The sequence below is a fragment of the Lissotriton helveticus genome, chromosome 3_2, assembly GCF_964261635.1.
Source record: "Lissotriton helveticus chromosome 3_2, aLisHel1.1, whole genome shotgun sequence".
Classification (NCBI taxonomy): domain Eukaryota; kingdom Metazoa; phylum Chordata; class Amphibia; order Caudata; family Salamandridae; genus Lissotriton; species Lissotriton helveticus.
The window spans coordinates 23,414,624-23,435,208 of NC_136062.1; the positions used below are offsets into that span (position 1 = coordinate 23,414,624).

General features: G+C 41.6%; 1 long non-coding RNA gene across 1 annotated transcript; it reads right to left on the minus strand.

Moving 5' to 3' along the window:
- Positions 1 to 528: 528 nt before the first annotated feature.
- On the minus strand, positions 529 to 20,224 carry LOC144826201 (uncharacterized). Its single transcript, XR_013609704.1, has 4 exons — positions 19,973 to 20,224; positions 12,459 to 12,556; positions 11,975 to 12,051; positions 529 to 803 (listed from the first exon to the last, which is right to left on the minus strand). It is a non-coding gene; the product is annotated as an uncharacterized LOC144826201 (long non-coding RNA).
- Positions 20,225 to 20,585: the final 361 nt, after the last annotated feature.

Genomic DNA, 20,585 nt, shown 5'->3' on the forward strand with positions numbered 1-20,585 from the left:
AATTCCTCTTGCCATAGTGAAGTGCTTGTTCGTTCCTACAGCTCTGGGACCAAATTTCCGACCGAAATCCTCCGAGCAATATTTTTCATTACCTTCCAATGCAGACTTGTGACTGGGAGTCGGGCTGGATGGGGGTCTTTTTGTAAGGGAGGAGGTCCCTCACTGGCCAGAAATGGTTAGATCCCGGACTCCTGGTGAAAACCAGAAAATTAAACGTGTAGGAATAGTCTAGGCAGAATGGCAAATGACCATAAAATGGCACAACCACCATGAAATTGCCAGAGATTTTAGAAAAATAAGATGTAAGCTCAACATATATTTGGTTGCATCTTCTCGGCCTGTATTCTCGTTCTGCAGACGATCAGCGCTGTTGACTTTTTGTTATTATTTCCAGCACACTGTATATACCTGGCACTGTACTAGGCAATAACTACCTAAAATGATGTGCGTTCCTAATATACACAAAATAAATACATAGGGCAAACAGGTGCAGAAATAGCAACAAAAAAAAACCACAAATATTTCAACTGATTTTTTATTTTTTATTAAGAATTCAACCTAAAATACATCGGAAACTACATTCCCAGGGAAAAGCTTCTTATTTTTCTCTAGATTTTATCCTAGATTTTGATAAAATCTTTCATGAAAAGAATCTACTCCCAGTCTGGAATCCAGTCAGTATTTGTAGTTGTTTGAGGCCGGCACAGCCACTTTCCCTACTGAAGGATGCATTTTCTTTTTTTTACTTTGGTGATCTTCGAAATCGGTTGACCCTCTTTCACTTCTTTGACTGCATTCACAATCTAAAAGAAACCAAAACAAATCGTATTGTGAAATGCTGCATCTGAGAAAATGTAACAGGCATGGTCTGCGATCATAGATTTTGAGTGTGTTTTTGGTTAACACTTGTTCACACGAACCACTAACTACAGAAAGTAGGTATAGGATTGCCAACAGCAATGATCAAATCACTCGCACACAAGACTGGGTACTACATGGGTATAAGCAGTGCAAGGTTCCTTTACAGAAAGAGCAGATACAGCACAGTCAAAGATCAGAGTCTGAGATCAAACACAGCCAGGAGCAGTGCAAGCTTCCCTCTCACTCCAAGAGGCCAGAAATATCATACATCACAGAGAGAAACCACCAAGGCTAATTTGCATATGGCTGGTATCTGTCTGGCAGTGCACAGTGAGGAACAAATGCGATGCAGAATAAAGTCCAAAGCGACTTCGTGTGGCTGAGACTTCTGCAAGGATTCCAACATAGTCTTCATAGTTTCCACAATTTGGAGCACAACTTTTCTACCAGGATCTGAAGATGTATATACCTTTTAATTTGAAGTTCAAGTTACTTCAGTGCCAAATCACTCAGAATTTTAATAACCAGATACAACTCAAAATAGATGCTAGTCTCCACCAATAAAGAGTGCATACATTATTAGAGCTTGCATGAACAGATGCCTCTTTCCAGGCTTCCATCCACAGAAAGATACTACTTACTCACTATCACCCACACATGTCATCTGCTCATGGCTCTGGTGGAACAGGAACTGGACTTGGAGTGTGTGCCCCACAGCAGACAAAAAATAAAAAAAAAGAATCTTCTGTTCTTTATAAATTAATAAGGTATCTAACTACAATTCCAAAGCCATTTCTTGCGCTTCTTTGCAGAGAGGTATTCTTAAGATTAGGTTTTTAGATGAATGAAAGTGCCACCAAATTATTAAAACAAGGGGAAGGGAGAGGTGAGATCTTAACACGGGTAAGGAATAAACAGAAGTTGACTTCTAAAGCATAAAAAGTCTGGTGTATGGATGCAAAACTTGAATTTCTTTGGATGAGTGCTGAATAGCATCTTTATTTCTGTCATTAATGTCGAAGGGGATTATGCAAAAGAAACTGGGACTATTTCCTTCCATGATCTCAGTTCAATAAAATAGGACCCTGAACTCTGATTATATGTCTTCAAGTCCACTCTCTTAATCCGACTCTAGCCCAGAGGTCTTGAAAGTGTGGGGGTTGCCCCCTGGGGATCCATGGCAGTATTTGTAGGTTAGCACAAATGCCGCCACAAGTACGTGTAAGTGAGGGTGGTCTGGAAGCACTATGTTGTTCATTTGGCACATTTCCAGGTAGTCTTCATTTAAATGCAGTGGTCTAAGCGATTACAATGTGTGGGAAGAGTGATCCATGCTGGGGTGGCGGGTGAAAGATTTAACTAAAAAGAATATATTCGGTTTCTTCTTTTTTTCATTTTCATGTAACTACATATAAAAAAAAAAACGCACAAAGCTTAAAGGAAAAATAAATGCAATGTAAACTAATCGGTGGAAAATGCACCCTTTTGCATTCATGAAACCTAAATAGGTTAATTGGTTAAGGGGATCACTGCAGATGACAGTATGTGTGATCAGAGAGCCACAGAATTTAATCCGGATTGGTGCAGTGGGTGAAAAGACTTGAGGTACGCGGATTGTAGATATAAATTAGGTTTATTCATCAATTCAACCCCATAGGCAACCAAGGACCAACTCCATCAGCAACCAAGTAACTCCCTCTTCTGGCACCTGGATTCCACATTCCAGAATCCAGTAAGCAAGGCATTGCAACATTAGCATTTAAAGGAACATACATCATTAACAAGATATAACATATCTCCTTTCCTAAATAACTTAAAACAAGTTATGTTTATATAACACTATGTATTTGAAAATAAAAGAATATAATTATGGTGAAAATATTTAAAATTATTTAAAACACATGTCCGATAAATTACATAACATATCTTACAAAATTTCTACCTCAATTTACTATGACAACTAAATACACTTATAATCTTTCATCCATATAGGTTTGGATTTAGGACAAACACTTCTCTCCTTTACACTTTCCTTTGAAGCAAAACTTGAAGATCTTGCAGACTTAAATTCTGCATTGATACATCCTTGACTTGCAAGAAGTTTACATTCTAAATCATTGCATTTTGTTATGCTCCTTATATTCCATTTCTTGTCATCATCTAACTTGACTATATTTCCAACAGTATAAACAATTTGTTTTGGTTTGGACCATTTGGAAGAACCAGGTTTCCTGTTCCCCATTTGTTGTGTACGTACCCACTCACCACTTTTAAATGATTTTGAGGATGCCTTAACTTTGACATTATGATCATGAATATATTTTTCTTGGTACTTTTGAACTTTATTCAAATTCTCTCTGCTGTCCCTGACTGTTATGTCATCTTTCTTAGACATCCAAGTGGGTTTGACTTTGGACCCCGCCTCACGTTTTTTTAATAGAAAAAATGGAGACATCCCAGTGGCAGTATGTGGAGTATTTCTGTAAGACCATAGCATGTTCCTGACAGCATCCTTGCAGTTGTCACCATTGTTGTTAGCTAGTTGAATACATTCTTTTAAAACTCGATTAAATATTTCTACTAAACCATTTTCTCTTGGATTATAAACTGAAGTAGTGTTATGTTTTATGCCAACCATTTTAAGATAATCAGTAAATTCACCTGCCACAAACTGCGGGCCATTATCTGAAAGAATCACACAAGGGTATCCTTCTCTACGAAATATTCTCACAAAATTCAATTATGTTGGAAGCTTTGATGTCTTTTACAAAAGCAACTTCAGGCCACTTAGAATGAAAATCCATTAAAACTATAGCATATTTGTCTTCAATTCCCTTCACATGAAAAGGACCGCATATATCAATGGCAACTTTGTCCCATGGTTTGTCAGGAAAAGAGGTTGCAGAAATAGTGGTTTCTTCTGATTTGTGAGATTTATCACTACACATATATGCTAAACAATTTCGAACACATCTTTCTATATCTTTGTCCATGCCAATCCACCAAAAATCATTCCTAGCTCTCCTTTTCATGCTGGTCATGCCACTATGTCCTTCATGTAATAATTTTAACATCTTTTCCTCAATTGATGAAGGTACAACTAACCTGTCACCTCTCCTAAGAATACCATCAACATATGATAGTTCACCCCATATCATCTTATAGTCTGCTAAATCGGTCTTGTTCAAAGTAGATGGATCTATATTTTCATGCAACTTTTTGATCAATTGCTGGAAAACGTCATCTATAGCTACAGCTTCAATCCATTCCTGTTCTTTCAATGCATTATTGCACGATTCCTCAATGCTGGCTATTAACCACTCATCCTTGTCTTCTACACTAATTGTATCACAGTTCAATGGGAGACGCGATAAACAGTCAGCATTTATGTTTTTGTGACCAGGTACATACTTAATCTTGAAATTGTATTCTTGCAATCTGTAAGACCATTTTGCTATCCTAGATGTGGCTTTAGAAGCACCTTTTGTAGTGAAAATGTCAATTAGTGGTCTGTGATCAGTCCATAGTTCAAATGCCGTCCCCCAAATAAATGTTTTAAAGTGATCCCCTTCCCACCAACACGCTAAAGCTTCTTTTTCTATTACCGAATAGGAGGGTTCAGCACCTTTAATAGTGCGAGAAGCAAAGGCAATGATTCTCTCAGCGCCATCATTGTCCCTTTGCATAAGAACAGCACCTAAACCATAAGCACTTGAATCGACTACTATAATAGAGATATGACTAGGATCATACGGCTTTAGGGCAACTGCTTTGGTAATGTCTTTTTTGATGTTGTCAAAAGCTTGTTGACATAAGGTGGACCAATTAAATGACACACCCTTCTTCATTATCAATCTCAATTCGTGTACCTTGTCAGCAAAATTAGGAACAAATTTGGAATAATATTCCACAAGTCCCAAAAAGGACCGTAACTGATCTTTATTAACCGGATGTGGTGCCTTTTCGATTGCATCCAACAATTTCATTTTTGGCTTAACTCCCTCATTGGAAATAGTGTGACCAAGATAGTCAATTTGTTTTACCCCAAATTTACATTTCTCACCACTCACAGTTAAACCAGCATTTTGCAGTTTACTAAGAACATTATGCACATTTTTATCATGAGAAGATAAGTCTTTACCCCAAATTAAAACATCATCTTGAAAAATTTACATATTTCTCATCCTTCAAGATATTGCACATGACTCTTTGAAAAACTGAAGATGCAGATGCTAAACCAAACGGCATCCTCAGATATTGGAAAGCACCTTCGGGAGTGATGAAAGATGTTAAATGTCTGGATTCATTATGCAATTTGATCTGATGATATGCATTAGACAAATCAATAGATGAAAAATACATAGCATCCTTAATACTAGATATCATTTCATTTATGTGTGGAAGGAGATAACGGTCAACACAAATGTTGTTGTTTAAATCTCTCAGGTCCACACACATCCTAATTTTTCCATTGGATTTGAGCCAAAACAATAGGACTAAGCCAATCAGAGGCCTCTATAGGCTCAATTACCTTCGCCTCACACAATCTATTTAATTCTTCCTTTAATGGGCCTCGTAAAGCAAATGGCACGTTTCTTACTTTATGAACAGGATTGTTATCAGACTTGAGAATAATTTTGTGTTCAAATTTAACTAAACATCCAAGATCTTTGCTGAACAATTTGGGAAATACAGATTCCCATTTGGAGGAATGATTGTCATCAGTTAACAAAACTTGATCAACATAATCTTGGGATAATAGTATTTGATCAGGATGGTTGGGGTCTAATATCAAACCCATTTTCTTTGCATCCTTCCATCCCAATAGGGCACGTCCTTGTTCAACTACATAAACTGGACTTAAACAAGATCTCCCTTTGAATGTTAACCGAGCATCAAAATACCCCAACATAGGTAGTTTTATACCACAATACCCTTTAGGACATACATTTGAGTAAATCAAGGTTGGTTTGCTCCCATTTTCCCACATGTATTTATCTATAATGGTATATGGTGAACATGAGTCTGCCCATAGTGCCATGTCATCATTATTTATCCTCACATTACACTTAGGAGGTTGATAATCTTCAGATATCTCACAAACAGAATCATCATGTATAACCATTACTTCAATTTCTGTTTTATTATTTTCATTATCATCATCCTCATTATCACTTTGGGGTTCAATGAGATGGACAGAACGTTTCTAATTACTATTATCACCAGTTCTGCACCACTTGGCAAAATGACCAATCTTTTTGTATTTGCTACAAATGACTTTAACAGCAGGACACTTATTAAAATCAGCAGTATGTTTCTGACTGCCACATCTGAAACAAACACGCTTGCTGAAACTAGTTTTGTTTTTTGAAAAATTAATTTTTGTATCTTTGTTATCAGATCTAAAATCAGTCTTCTTTTTGCTACTGTTTATTACACTGACACTGCTGGATTTATCATTATCTTTGTTGTATGGAACTTAATTCTTTAACATAATGAGAGGTGTTTTCCATTTTCCTAGCAGTATCTAGAGTTTTCTGCAAAGAAGGATTTTTAAGTTCAAGTAAACGCTCTTGAATTTTTATGTTTTTAATTCTATTGATAAATTGATCTCGAATTATCTCTTCGTGTAAATCTTTAAACTTGCAGGTTATAGCTAAAGACCTCAAACAAGCTACATATTGTTGGACATTTTCTCCTTGTAATTGTGCCCTCGAGAAAAATTTATGTCTTTCCACCACTATGCTAGTTTTTTTTCCATAATTTTCTTCTAAGGCTTTTAAGGCTTTTAAAGCTTCAGAATAAACATCTATGGACATATCGTTGGAACTGGTTTCACTACTTTCATCCACAGTGTCAACAGTAGACACTACTCGGTTTATTACAGGTAAGGTTTTTAGAACTTTCCTTCCTTCTACTCCTAAGTTGTGCTTTAGTAAAGCTAACTTTTTAGAAGGTAAGAATACATCTCCTCCGATAGCCTCCAAGTAGGTTTCAAATGATTCGGACCAATCCTCCCAATTCATGGAAGGAGAACCAGGATTTTGTAGGAATTTGGGAGGAGCTGTAACAGAAGAGTTAACATCCATAATGACTAAATTCACTTAATTCTTATACATTAAAAATATTCAGAAATATGTATATAAAAAAAAACTAAAATAATTAATGTAGTCACCGATGTCAGCGAAACATGTATAAAAAAAAAACCTAAAATAATTAATGTAGTCACCGATGTCTGCTTGAATAATGTAGAGTAGTTCAAATTTACTTCATTTCATTCGAAAATACTGTATGTAATACTCGATTATTTGACCGATTTCGCTTTGCTTAATATATGCAGATACATATATATGTTGAAGTATGATGAAATTAGATCTGTTCAAACGTTTCATACAATTTTATTCTCAGTTCACCTGCTTGAATGCCTGATGGTTTCATAAACAAAACGATTCTCCTTTAAAAGTTGTTTAAAGCTGTTTGATGCTTGTTATATAGGTTCCGCTGTTGTGCTCCACAAATTAGTCTAAATGCAAAGGTATTATGTTTCGTTAAAATTTGAGTAAAACGATGTTTCCGTGATGAGATTTGCCGATATACACTATTTGTGTATAGTTGTCATGGCAATTGAAGATGGCCGCTATGCGTCGAGGACGTAGTGCCGTGATGATGTGCAGCATGATTCAGCGTGGACGCGATGATGCACAGCGTGGTGACACGCGAGATAGAATGTCGAGTTACGCGTGCAGCGCACTTGAAAGTCAACAGAGTACGCGTGTGAAGATTTGTAAATAAACACTGCAACGAAGTTATTATCCAGCACTAACGATTTCCAGCATGTAAGTTTTTTTCATAAGACAACAGCTAATTCCAAATTACGAGTAAAAATGCAGAGAAGAATCACGTTTCAAGTTTAAAATGAAATACTTATTCAGGCGGTTGCGATCGATATGAAGGTTAAAAAATTAGTTGTTTAAATATGAAAGATATCATTTATGGATTAAGCGGGTTAAAAATTGTGCAGAAATCGGTTTTAGCTAGAGATAGCTTGATTCAAAGGTACCTCAAGCTATCAGCCTTAGGGGTTGAAAAAAAAATTCCAGGAGGTTGAAGAAATTTTCATCAGTAATTCTTCACGGATTCATTCATTTCTCCATAAATTCGGTATAGAGAATCTTCAAATCGATCCCATCCTCGTGGCCACTGAAAAGACTTGAGGTACGCGGATTGTAGATATAAATTAGGTTTATTCATCAATTCAACCCCATAGGCAACCAAGGACCAACTCCATCAGCAACCAAGTAACTCCCTCTTCTGGCACCTGGATTCCACATTCCAGAATCCAGTAAGCAAGGCATTGCAACATTAACATTTAAAGGAACATACATCATTAACAAGATATAACAGTGGGGAATAGTGACTTGTGTATTTAAATTGCTGCGAGTTCCTAGTCTGTAAGAGAAAGCCATTTTGTAATTACTTTAAAATTGTATTACGTAAGTATTAGGCTGCAGCAAATGATTTAGCATTTAAGATAAAAACAAGTGCTATCAAAGTATATATTTTAGAAAATAGGTAATCAGACTATACCCAATGCAACCATGTAAGTGCCCATTAAAAGTGTGCTTCCCAGAACTAAAGACATAACCTCCTTAACTTACTTCTCAAAAAGAATAAATATTTGTCATATTAAAAGTTAGGACTCACTCATTACCATTCCTGAGTTTGAGGCGATGCGACAGGAACAGAATGAGAAGACACTGGAGGTGAATCTTATCTTGATTAGATTGAGGGAGGGGGACAGATCGCCCCGATATTAATTATATTGTTTGTACTTTGTTGTGATTGATTCCTGCAATTGTATTATGTGACACCCATCTTGTGCTATTTGTTTTGTTGAAAAATAAAAATAAATGTATTTAAAAAAAATTAAAGTTACTCCATTGGTTAAAACATACCGACTCCCAAGCAAGCTTGATGATTAATGGATTGTGGTCTGCTTTGGCTGGGAGGGAAGCTCAAAGCAATACCCATAAGTGGTGGAAGGCTACTGCCTTCAACATGAGTTAAGAAGCATGAGGGTGGTGGGGACAGCATACTGTATTTTCAGTGATCAGTAGAGTGTAGAGGCCTTTTTACCGGTGTCATGATGGTGGTGTTTCCTGGCCCGCTCTGGTAAAATTCCGCTGCTGTGTGCTTAACTTACCTTGGCCTACTTTGGATTGTGCACAGCGCAGGAATGTATGTGCGCCTGTGAAAAGGTACAATGCATCAGAATATAGCATGCATGGTTGCATGATTGCATCTGCGTGCCTCTGAGAAGTTACAGTCCATCAGGAAATTGCATGTATGGTTATGATTAGGAGCGAGGGTATATGTGGGCCTCTGTTGGTACTGCATGTAGGAGATAGGGTGGGGTATTGCTTGAGTGCACTGGGATGCATTGATGTCCGTCCGAGAGTCAAGTACATTGGAGGCTACCCACCTGTGTATGTGTTCACAATACTGTGTGCACTTACAATGGGCACCACACTTTGAAGACACTGGGTTCTATCTTAGGAGGTAGAGGAGGAGCAGGTAGAGGTCGGCCCTACCAGATTTGTGCATTGCTCCATTCTTGAGAGCTGGGAGGGACACACGGGAGAAAGCAAGACCCAGGCTCTTCGATGTATATCAATAGGGACCTTTGATTCTGAATGGAGGCCACTGGTCAAAGATGCCTGGGAACATCTGTTGAAGGAGATGGGACTGAACAGAGAATCAAAGAGTTGGGTGGGGCCCTTTGGTAACCTTTAGATGCACATATCATTGAGGATATTATCCAGGTGTGAACCTCTGGTTACTCCCATGGACTCTGCTTGGAACTACAAACACTGGAGACTACTCCTGTGATAGACTGCTCTCTGGAGGAAGAGCACAAAAAATGAGAGGCCACTTCCAAGTGGGCAACCCCAAAACACAAACTACAAAGACACTACATCACAAGTGTGTCTGGAAATATACCATAAAAATGGGAGCTTGAGTCTCCCACATTGTTAAACTAAAGCTGTACCTCAGTGTGGAGTAGTTTAGGAGGAATTCGGCCTGTTGTGACCAGGATTGGAATCTAAGGGACAACCACACATGGTGAATGAGGGGACAGCTCCCAGAAGAATCAAGATCACTTGCCGCGAGCACCAGCTTGTGGCTGACCCACGACCAGTGGGCCCTGTGAGGAGAAGGAGGGAGCGGGGTCCAGTGGATATCCTACTGAGAGGATCCCAGGAGTGTACTGTGAGATTCCGGTACATCAAGAACAGTGTCGCGATCAGGAAAACTGAAGTGTGTGATGGGTGACCCCCTTATGCCAGGTGGGGAAACGGAGTGACCCCCGTATGCCAGGTGGGGGAAGCAGAGAGAACAGGACCCCGGCATTGTTCGGGCCGTCAGCCCATATGCATTTTCGGATCCCCTGATACCAGGAGGGGAACGGGGGGCACTACTTGAAGAAAGGGTTGCTCTGGTGCTATACTACCACAAAGGGAGGGCCGCTGCTCTTAGTAGTGCTGGGACCCAAAGTGAGCAGTCACCCTATTGATGCTGCTAAGCAATCCCTATATGCCAGGAGGGGATCATTGAGGAGACTAAGGGGCGTTGCCCTGTGAGCGCTGTGAGTACCCCTAGATGTCAGGATGAGGCTTTGGTCCAGAAAGAGGGCAGTCGCACTAGGACAGTGTGTATTTGTAATCACCTAGCTTGTGTACAAGCACACCCAAGAACTGTCTCCGGATGAAGAAGAAGTCTTACTGCAAGATTGAAGGAGCACCAAGGATTGCTGCTGCCGCAGTCACGAATTCTAGAGTTCTTCCCAACGTCAAGCTGGGAAAGCATGCGTGGGGACTCTGGGCCTGCATCCCAGTAACAGGTAAGACTGACGCATCCAGGCCCAGGAACACGTGGACTTATGCTAAAAAGCTCTCATAGAATTTTAAGACTTGAACTCACCAGCAGGCCGTAGTATAGATGTCGGCACACGAGAATGGGGAATAACCATCATCCACACTCGTTTTTAAGAAAGGGCCGAGGAGACTGCCCGCTTTGTGATGCACAGCTATCATTAGTGAAGTCGGTGCAGTGGCACTTGGGCTGGGGGGGGAGAGAGGGGTGGGGGTGAGAGGACCACTGCATCACAATTATGACTGTTATTTTACAAAAGAGGCATGGCGACTCAATTTCAATGCTAGAGTTAGGATAATTTTTTTGGAAAGGGACAGAGAGTCTATTCCAAGATTGGAGTGATGGCAAGGTATGGAGGCGAAGGGGTTGAAGAGGTAGAGGAGACAGTCAGGTACTCAGGGCTGCAGCGGACATTGGTCCAGCAAGTGCAGTTGCATTGTGGCACGTGAATGTAAAGGGCTCACAACACACAATTATGGGGACAGTGTTTTAGTGAATTTCAGAAAAAGCAAAAGAGTTTGAAGGCCTCTGCTCTAGCCTATTGTTTGCCCCTCATCCGATCCTGGTCATGTTTCTTCAACTCATGGACATATTTTAGTTTATGGTGTTGGCTACCCTTTTCTACCCATTCCAGAGTTTCCTGTGCCATTTTCAGACAGTGCTCCTCTTTTGTCCACTTTTCTGCTGCATCCTGAATTCCCTGCCATACACTAATTCTGCTGTGAAGGGTCCATGATTGGCTTTTGAAGCCTGATCCTAAACTCCTTCTCGGATTTCCTGCAGAGCCAACCTACCTCCAATGCTCTGTCTTGTGCACTCTTCCTCTCCATACCATTAAGTTGGTAGCTTGCCTCATTCTGATCCCCTTAACCTCTCTTGTTGTTCTAGTGCTGTGCTGGAGTTTTGACTCGTTCTACTGCTCCATTTTGTGCCCACCCAGCTACAGTACAAAGTTGGAAGTTCATGGAATTCACTACCATTTGCTTTTCCTTGAGGAGCAATTTGTAATTTTGTATAAATACGTGTCACACATTTTCATCTTTATTTGCACTTAAGCAAAAGTATTTTAACGTTATTTTGTGTCATTTTGTCCGAGATTATTTGTCAATTTCATCTTTGATCAAACGCATTTTTTACAATAACCATATACAAAATAGGATTTTAAATATTGAGCACTTACATCTTCATGGTAAGGAAATTTGCCACTCTCAAGCTTAGAGAAAATGAGCTGGTCATTGATTTTAACTTCAAAGCATCCTACAATAGAGCAAAAAAATATAAAGAGATAATATCGCAACGATCAAAGGGGCAAACACAAATATATTAGTTAGCTCATAATGCCGCATAAATATCCTACAACATCAAATTCAGAAATATATATTCACAGATATATGACACCCACTACTATGGACCTGCTAACGATTAAGCTGTCAATGTGTATTTAAAGATACTTTGTTAGACATTATTTTTTTTATGTTACCAAGCAATTTCAAGCATTCTCTTTATTATTACAGGCTTTCCTATAGTTAGTGTTGTTCCTACTACTAAGCTGTGGCTGGAAGGCCTTATAGCAATTGGAATTACTGCAGTATGGCACACCATTAGAGTTTGTGCACAAAAAACTATAAAATACAGTCATGTACAAATCTATCACATCTTCTTACCTCTCCTGCCCTCTTCACCACAAACCTCCGCATCAGGAACTTCTTGCTTTATTTTGCTGGCAAGTTCCCGATAGCGGGGCTCATATCCTCACCCTCCACTGGAAAGGAAACAGATATATACAACCATTAAGACCTAGCAGGGCATTCAGTTTATGACATTTGTTTACTGTGTAATGCTTTCTAGAGCAATAGGTGGCTGGCCAGTAGGTGTCATGCAACTTTATCCACACAGAATACTTAAAGCCCGTAAACTACTCCTTGCCCCATAACCTCAAGAAAAGGTCCCACAATCAACTACAGTTGCCATCTGCAGGTATAGAGTGTGTCCTACATATGTCGGTACTCCATCTGCATAGGCAATAAGGTTGTTTCCTACCTATTCTAGTCAGATCACCACCACCATTAGGATGTGCTTAGTTGCAAAGTTGTGCCACTTACTGCATGAAATTATCTTTTAAACACTTTATTAAACTTTGTGATAAAATTTGTGAAGATGTTAAAAAAAACGCAAAGTGGGCAGTTTTAATGCCTCCTTAAGTTTGCAGGAAAGTGTTCCCACTATAACAGTAGGCATGGAAGACTAGGCAAAACACAGCATCTGGTGGTTTGTGTTACCATCCGGAAGGCATTTGGCATAACAGTCGGGGGCCGGGGCTGGACAGTTTCTATTAGAACACGACCAAGTCGGATTTGCATTTGGATGGTCAGTCTCTGAAGCAGCGCAGTGGGCAAAAAAACACAATGGCCTGGAATGTGGCTCCCGGCTGAGTGCAAGTCAAGCTTTTTGCACATCATGTTTTTGGTCTTTTCTAGGACAAGGTACCACTCTGCTATTGGAAACACACACTACCGCTTTTAATTATCACAATCAATGTTTTTTTTTAAAACAGTTTTATCGCTACATGTTGCTCTTTTGACTGTATTTTTCGCATACTTGCACCATAAAAGATTACCCCACTCACCTGCTATTTTAGCGGGATTCTTAGATTCCCTACCCAATTCTTCAGCACCATCTTAGGGGTCGGAAGGGACATTTGCGGGCGCCATTTTGGGGAGCGTTCTAGTGGCGAGGCGGCCAAGCTCGTCAGCTACTTAAGCCTGTCAATCCAAGCGCGCAGCAGGCGCGCCGATGGCGCACCGGTTGCGAGCCAGAGGCAAGCCCGCCTGCGCCCGTCCACGACCTGCCGGGACCAGGGGCCACAACCCCTGACCCCTGCATGGCATATTCCAGGGTCGCGCTTCTGGCTTTAAATCATGGTAAAATACAGCTTAGCCATGCAATCACCATGGATCTACATCGGGAAGGATTGTTTAACCCCTACCACACCCTCCGGAGCCGTGTGAGTAACAGAAGGGATCCTGCAGAGAGCCTTAATTTTGCGCTACTTAATACTCGCTCTCTGCAAAAACATAACATTAGAGATCTTTTCAGTATTGCAGGAGGGGGAACTAGATATCATGGGAATTACTGAAACGTGGCTTGAGGAGTCTTCCACTCCCGATCTGGTGGCCTCTTTACCTGCTAATTTTTCGGCCATTTGCAAAATTCGAGCAAGTCTTATGAAAGGAGGAGGAGTTGCGTTCCTATAGAACAGCTGCTTGAAAGCAGAAAGAATTTGTGCAGAGAGTCTGGAGGGAGCTGAGGTGCTTGGGGTTAAATTCCATGCTGGTGCTGAATGCTTGGGAATACTCCTGGTTTACCGACCCCCACGTACCCCCCAGATGTCATGGACTCCTTTGTGGAATTGGTACACGACTTCGGTCACGATATAAAAGATTGATGGTAATGGGAGACTGTAACTTTCATTGGGAGAAGTCTCCCAAAGACGGTCAGGCGAACCAGTTAGAGGAGACACTGACTGCACTGGGTCTTGGGCAACAGGTGGTTGGTCCAACCCACGACAAGGGTCATACCCTCGATCTAATCTGGATGACTACCCCGGAGAGGAGTTCTATTGCTACTCTGCCTTGTTCGTGGTCACCATGTTCTGCAGGGTCAGTTAGCAGTCCCAGGGAAGAGGGAAAAGCCAGGGTTGGGCTGGAGGGCTAAAAGAAGCTGGAATAAGATCAGAGAGGAAGATTTGGTTGCTTTTCTGCAAACCTTCATTCCTATAAAGTCTGATGGTAACCTAGAGGTCATCTGTTGTAATATGATAACGAAACTTGAGAAAGCTATAGAAATCGTTGCCCTTTCACGGAAGGTGAAAATCGTGGACAAGGGAATAGGGGCCCCCTGGTTCAATGACACACTTAGGCTAAGAAAGCGGGCCCTGCATACAACTGAGAGAGCCTGGCGTAGAGGGTATGACCCTAGTGTACGGAGTCTGCACATACAAGAATTTGCTCTCTATAAACAGGCAATTCTGTCCAAGAAAGCTGACTTCTACGAGAATAGAATCGCGACGGCTAGAGACCCCCAAAAGGAAGTCTTTAAGGTCCTGTCAGTACTAAGGAAAACTAAAGAGCAGAGCCCTTCATTCTCGCAGGATGACTGCCAAAAATGTCAGTACTTATTTTTTAAGAAAATTGTGGATTTACTAATGGAAATTTCGCATACCCCAAAACTTGACTGTCCGGTTCATTTTACTCCGGTAGCGCCCTTGATCACCCATCCCTTGAGTACATTGCCCCCAATTACCAAGGAGTCATTGGCTAGCCTAATGGGGTGAGTAAAGTCTGGGTCGCAGGCGGACCCTTGTCCCCCTAGGGTATTTAAGCTAGCACTACCAGGAATAGAGGACGATGTCCTGACCCTCCTCAATAGTTCTTTGGAAACTGGATTGGTTCCCACCATTTTCAAGGAGGCACGTTTAATCCCCCTCCTGAAAAAGTCAGTGGCGGATGCAAAAAACTTGAAAAACTTCAGGCCCATTTCCCAGCTGCCGTTTCTAGCAAAAATCCTGGAACAACATGTTCTTGCATATCTCTCTAGGCATCTTGAAAACAACGAATTGCTAGAACGGAATCAAGCGGGGTTTGGGGCACATCATAGTACGGAGTTGGTGATGCTGTCCATTCTTGACGATCTGAGGTGTAGAGCAGACAAAAAGATCCCGGTCTCCCTGGTGCTGTTGGACCTCTCCGTGGCATTTGACACGGTAAATCACAGTCAATTGCTGGCGCGGCTGGGGGAGTTCGGCCTTCAGGGAACCGCTCACGCCTGGCTAACTTCCTTTCGTCAAGATCGTGTTCAGAGAGTGCAGTTGGCAGATCTGGTTTCAGCATCAGCCGGCATTTCGTGTGAAGTGCCGCAAGGCTGGGCACTTTCACCTCTCCTTTTTAATGTGTACCTGCAGCCATTGATTGCGGTGTTAAACCAGATGGAATGCCAAATCTATAATAATGCAGATGACACTCAAATCGTTATCCAAATTGAGGATTCACCCAGTGCACATGCTAGACTGCAGAACATCTTGAAATATACGGTCAACTGGATGACCGCTAATTCCTTGAAGATAAATCCAGATAAAACTGAGGTGCTGCCAATTACCATCTCTGGTAGCCCTTGGAACGAGCTTTTCTGGCCGCAGGAATTAGGGCAGTTTCCAGAACCAGCAGCGGATGTGAAAAGCCTGGGCATCCACATAGATGGCAAATTGACTATGATGAAGCAAGTGTCTTCAGTTACTGGAACGTGTGTAGGCCTTTTAAGACAACTCCGGAACATTTCTCATCTTTTGTCCCCAACAACATTGAGGCGGGCCGTATCAGCCATGATCCTGTCACGCTTAGACTATGGCAATTCACTGTACGCTGGCCTACCCCAGCATCAATTGACTAGATTACAAACAGTCATGAATGACACAGCTAGGCTGGTATTTAAAAAAACAAGGAGAACACATGCAACACCATTACTGCGTAAATTACACTGGTTACCTATCAGACAAAGAGTAAAGTTGAAAGGACTCTGTATCACGCACAAAGCCCTATATGGTAACGCGCCAAGCTACATTAAAGTGCGTTTGGTCCCCTATACTCCGAGTAGGGCGCTCCGTTCAACGGATGCCACCCTTTTGGCACGCCCACGTTTCAGACTTGCTACCATGGGTGGGCGTGCATTCTCAAATGCGATTCCAGTGGCCTGGAACAACTTGCCAATACATCTACGTAAAGAACCAGGCCTCCTGCCCTTCAGGAAGATGCTTAAAACGGTGCTCTTCCGGGAGGCATGGGGCTTGATCTAAGGTTGCGTTGCTGCAGGAACAAAGAGCTGCATGAAAGAGCTGCATGCAAACTACAAAGCACAGGTTTAAAACCTAATGTTTTTCCCTATTATTTCACTGCTAAGAAGGGTTAGTTTGGGTAGAAATAAATGCCTATTAGTTACGCCAACCACAAACACTGTTCAATTTCATCTCCTGAGTTTGTGATTTTCCAGAAAGCGCTCTTAACATATACTGCCCACCAATATATATGACAACTCTTACATCTTGTAGTCCCCGCTGTCTTATGTAACCTTTCATATACAGTGATGTGTACATCACTGCCTCTGTATGATGTGCGTGACAAGGAGTGGTCTGACGCCATACATTGGTAGGAGTAGCGCTAGAAAAGAAATTAAGTACATGTAAAGAGGATCTATGGAAAGATAAAGAGCACCCTTGGAGGGTGGTAGTGAGGAAATATGTGGAGAAGGTTATTGGGGCCGCCAACAAAGATTGTTGCACTGGATGCCAACCAATGCTTAAACTGGCCTTGAACACAAACAAATCATTGCCAATATTTCTTACTTTTTTTCAAATTACTTAGCCAATGGGTATTTATAGATCTCATTTCTTCGGTGGGGTTTAAGTTATTAAAATTCGCAAACATTTTTTATCAAACATAATCGGTACCTGGTTAGAGTCTGATAAAAGAATTTTTTTTTTATATATATATATATATTAAATAAACTGTACCTATTATCTAATGAAACATGGATTACAGAATGTTTTACATACATTCAGATAATACTTCATCCCCAACGACTAGATTGTGTGTGGTTTTTCCATTAAAAATCTATTAGTCTTTAAAACTAAAAGAGATAACTGAATATGCCCGCACATTCTAGGGAACGCCAATCCAAGTGGGCTATCCCCACCTGCAAGGTACCACGAGGTGTTGGGTACATCTAAATGGGATTACATCTTTTTTAAATACAACACATGTTTTAATCTAAATGTGTGGTGGTATTTATATAGCCTCAGTCTTTATTAAAAGGTTGCCTGGCTGAAAATGTAGACGCATCCTTCTCTTTTGCATTCTGGAGGGAACATTTAGGTGGAAGGAAAACCAGGTCTTCTTTAAAGACAATGCAAGTTCACGATAACCCCGTTAAACTTTAACTGCAGTTACTAAAGACTATTGATGTAATTAGAACATCACTAACTACCTTTTTGTAACATGTTCCTACAAATCCTTATTTTAAGGGATTTCTTAAACAGCTGCCTTTCTAATTTATTTATTTCAAGGTTATTAATAGTAGTATAAAAATGTGAGCAGAAAAGGGGCACAAACTAACATGTAAAGCTGCCTTGGTTTTGCTGCTGCCTGTAGGTGTCGGATGTCCCTGCTTCCTTGAGGTAGAGTTACTTTAACCTGGTTTCTACTGGGTGGCTTACTTTGAAACTTTCTCTGTGAGGGGAGTTTTTACACTGTTATCCTGCCTTTAAAATTGCCCGGGGGCAGCCACCTTTCCGGATACATTTCAAAAGTGTTCCAGGCTGCGCTTCAGACACAGCCTTTGCGTAGTGATGCCCCTCACAGCAGGGCAGTCTCTAGCCTGGAGCACCTTCAACAGAGGCACCAAGAGGTGGAAGGGCTCTGCACTGAAGTGTGATTAAGGTAGACAAAAACTTGGCCTCACTTAAAGCTCCCCTTCAACCTGAAGCCCCACCCCACTCACCCATAACCTCTACAAAACAGCAGTGCTTCAGGAAGTCTAATCAATAGCTATTTGCCAACAAATGTATCTATTAAATTTGAAAAGGGAGCCCTTTCCCCATCCCCTCACTCACACCAGTGTTTGCTTCCCCTGCCCTCCAGCCAATGGAAAGCAGGTAATACACTTCTACTCTTTGAGAAGCTGCCCACACCTTCCATCTGGTGCCAATGCATACCAGGGGCGTTTAAATGGATCCTACTCTGCTGTATAAATAATACATGAGTCAAACCTGAAGATGAATGCCAGAATCTCCTTTTCAATGGCTACATTATTTCCTATGTATTTTCTAGACATGAGTCCAGCCTTTATTTCTCACTTTCAACCCTTGAGCTAATCAACTGACCTGGCTAGAACAGTGATCGAGCAGTAGTCGAGCAACAGATTATTTACCTAATTCGAGTACTATTCCAAAGTCCCAATATAGCACAATCTTCACAAGTAAATAATGTTGCTTCTTTCTACAATCTTGCATTCTAAAACGACTGCCCTTTCAAAAATATTTACCACATTACTCTAATTAAACATTAAAAAAAACTGTCCTGTAATTAAAACTTCTCAGTTGGTTACCTCTCCATTTCTCTTTCAAATGTCCCTCTACTTCCCTTCTATCCTCTGCATGCCAAATCTCACTTCACATACTATGATGGGAAGGCAGGTGGCCACGTCCCCCACAAAGGGGGACACTAGAGGGGACGGCCCCTTAGTGCTTCCTCACTGCTCATGGTGGGGGGTTAGTATTTTTTCTATGGCCACCTGGTCGGGAAGTTGGCCACTACGAGGGCGAGTCCTCACCTCCCCATGGATATTGTCACTTTTGGGAGGCGGCTGGCTATTTAGGGGGCATCACACCAAGACATTCCTCTTTCATTGGCCAGCAGCGGAGGAATTTGCCACCCACTCACCCAGCAGGCACAGGAGAGCTAAAAAGAATAGCAAGTCGCTATACAGCGTCGCAAGACAGTTGGTATCCTGGCATCTGAGGATTGGCCTTACCGTGCTCCGTGGTGGCACGGGTGCAGCAACCACATCAAAGCATTGGGCCGCAGCACCGATATGAAATGTACAGCACCAGATAAATAATGAGAGAACAACGTAATGCCCGGTGGATGGAGAGTGTTTCAAAACGTGTGTCCGCGGTTAGTCCTAAAAGGCGCTGCACTGGGATGATCACTCGTAAAATTACCCTACAAGTGTACTGCATAAAAGAATGTGAATAAACTTGCAACAGTTTTCCACAAGAACAGGTGTTGGTCTGTTTTTTGTGTTGATGCAACTGTATTTTGTCAAATAATTATGTGTATCCATATGTCAGATAACGGGGTTAGGGGTGGAAATGCTTAGCAGCTAGCTGGTCAGCGTTTTGAATGTCCGTGTTGTAGCTATGAGCTCACTTCCTGGAATCAAGGACAGAGTTAATTGATTGTGCGGTACATCTCGTTAAGTACAGGTCGGTCTTTCAGAGCAATAAATAATATTGCGGTAAACTACACAATATGACTGAGTCCGTCTACCCCCACTTTACTGAAACTATTGATTGAGCCTCAAGAAATGCACCTGAAGTCCGAGATTCTAAAGCTGCGCGTGTACTCACCAGTACTCTACGTGCACCCGGACTTTGGCTGAGTGGTGCTTCTCCATCCTGCTGCTTCTCTCTGGCCGCTCCTGCTGCTGTACCACGGCTCCCCTTCCAGTCACTACTCAGGCGGGACCAGTCTGACAGCCTTGGAGAAGGGGCCAAGTTATTCACACACAGCAAACCAGCCCGGAAAGCGGCAGCGCTGTTTCCGCAACCTGCTGGGTACTGAGGTTGCGGCCTGGAGTTCCCTCCGCAATAAATAAGACATTTCCGCGGGAAAGAGCTGCTCGTTGCCGGTAACTAATACACAGTGATACAAACGTGAGATGGGAAACCGGTGGTGTAAACAAGCATTCTGTGGCTAACTGGTAAGGAGGCGCCCTTAATTAAATCAGTTCTTCGTTTGAGCTAGAAGCGCAGGTGAGAACTGGCAATTATTTTCCTTGCCATGCTTTGACCCAGAGAGCAAAAGAGAGAAAAAACAGTGACAACGGGAGAAAGCAGGAATGAAAAAGAACCTGCCACAGTGAATTAAAGGGGCAGGGAGACTATATCAGTGAAGAAAGATGTCTGAGGTGAAATCATTTCCACACAGCCTTGGTATACAGCAATGCAGTGATGTTCGTCA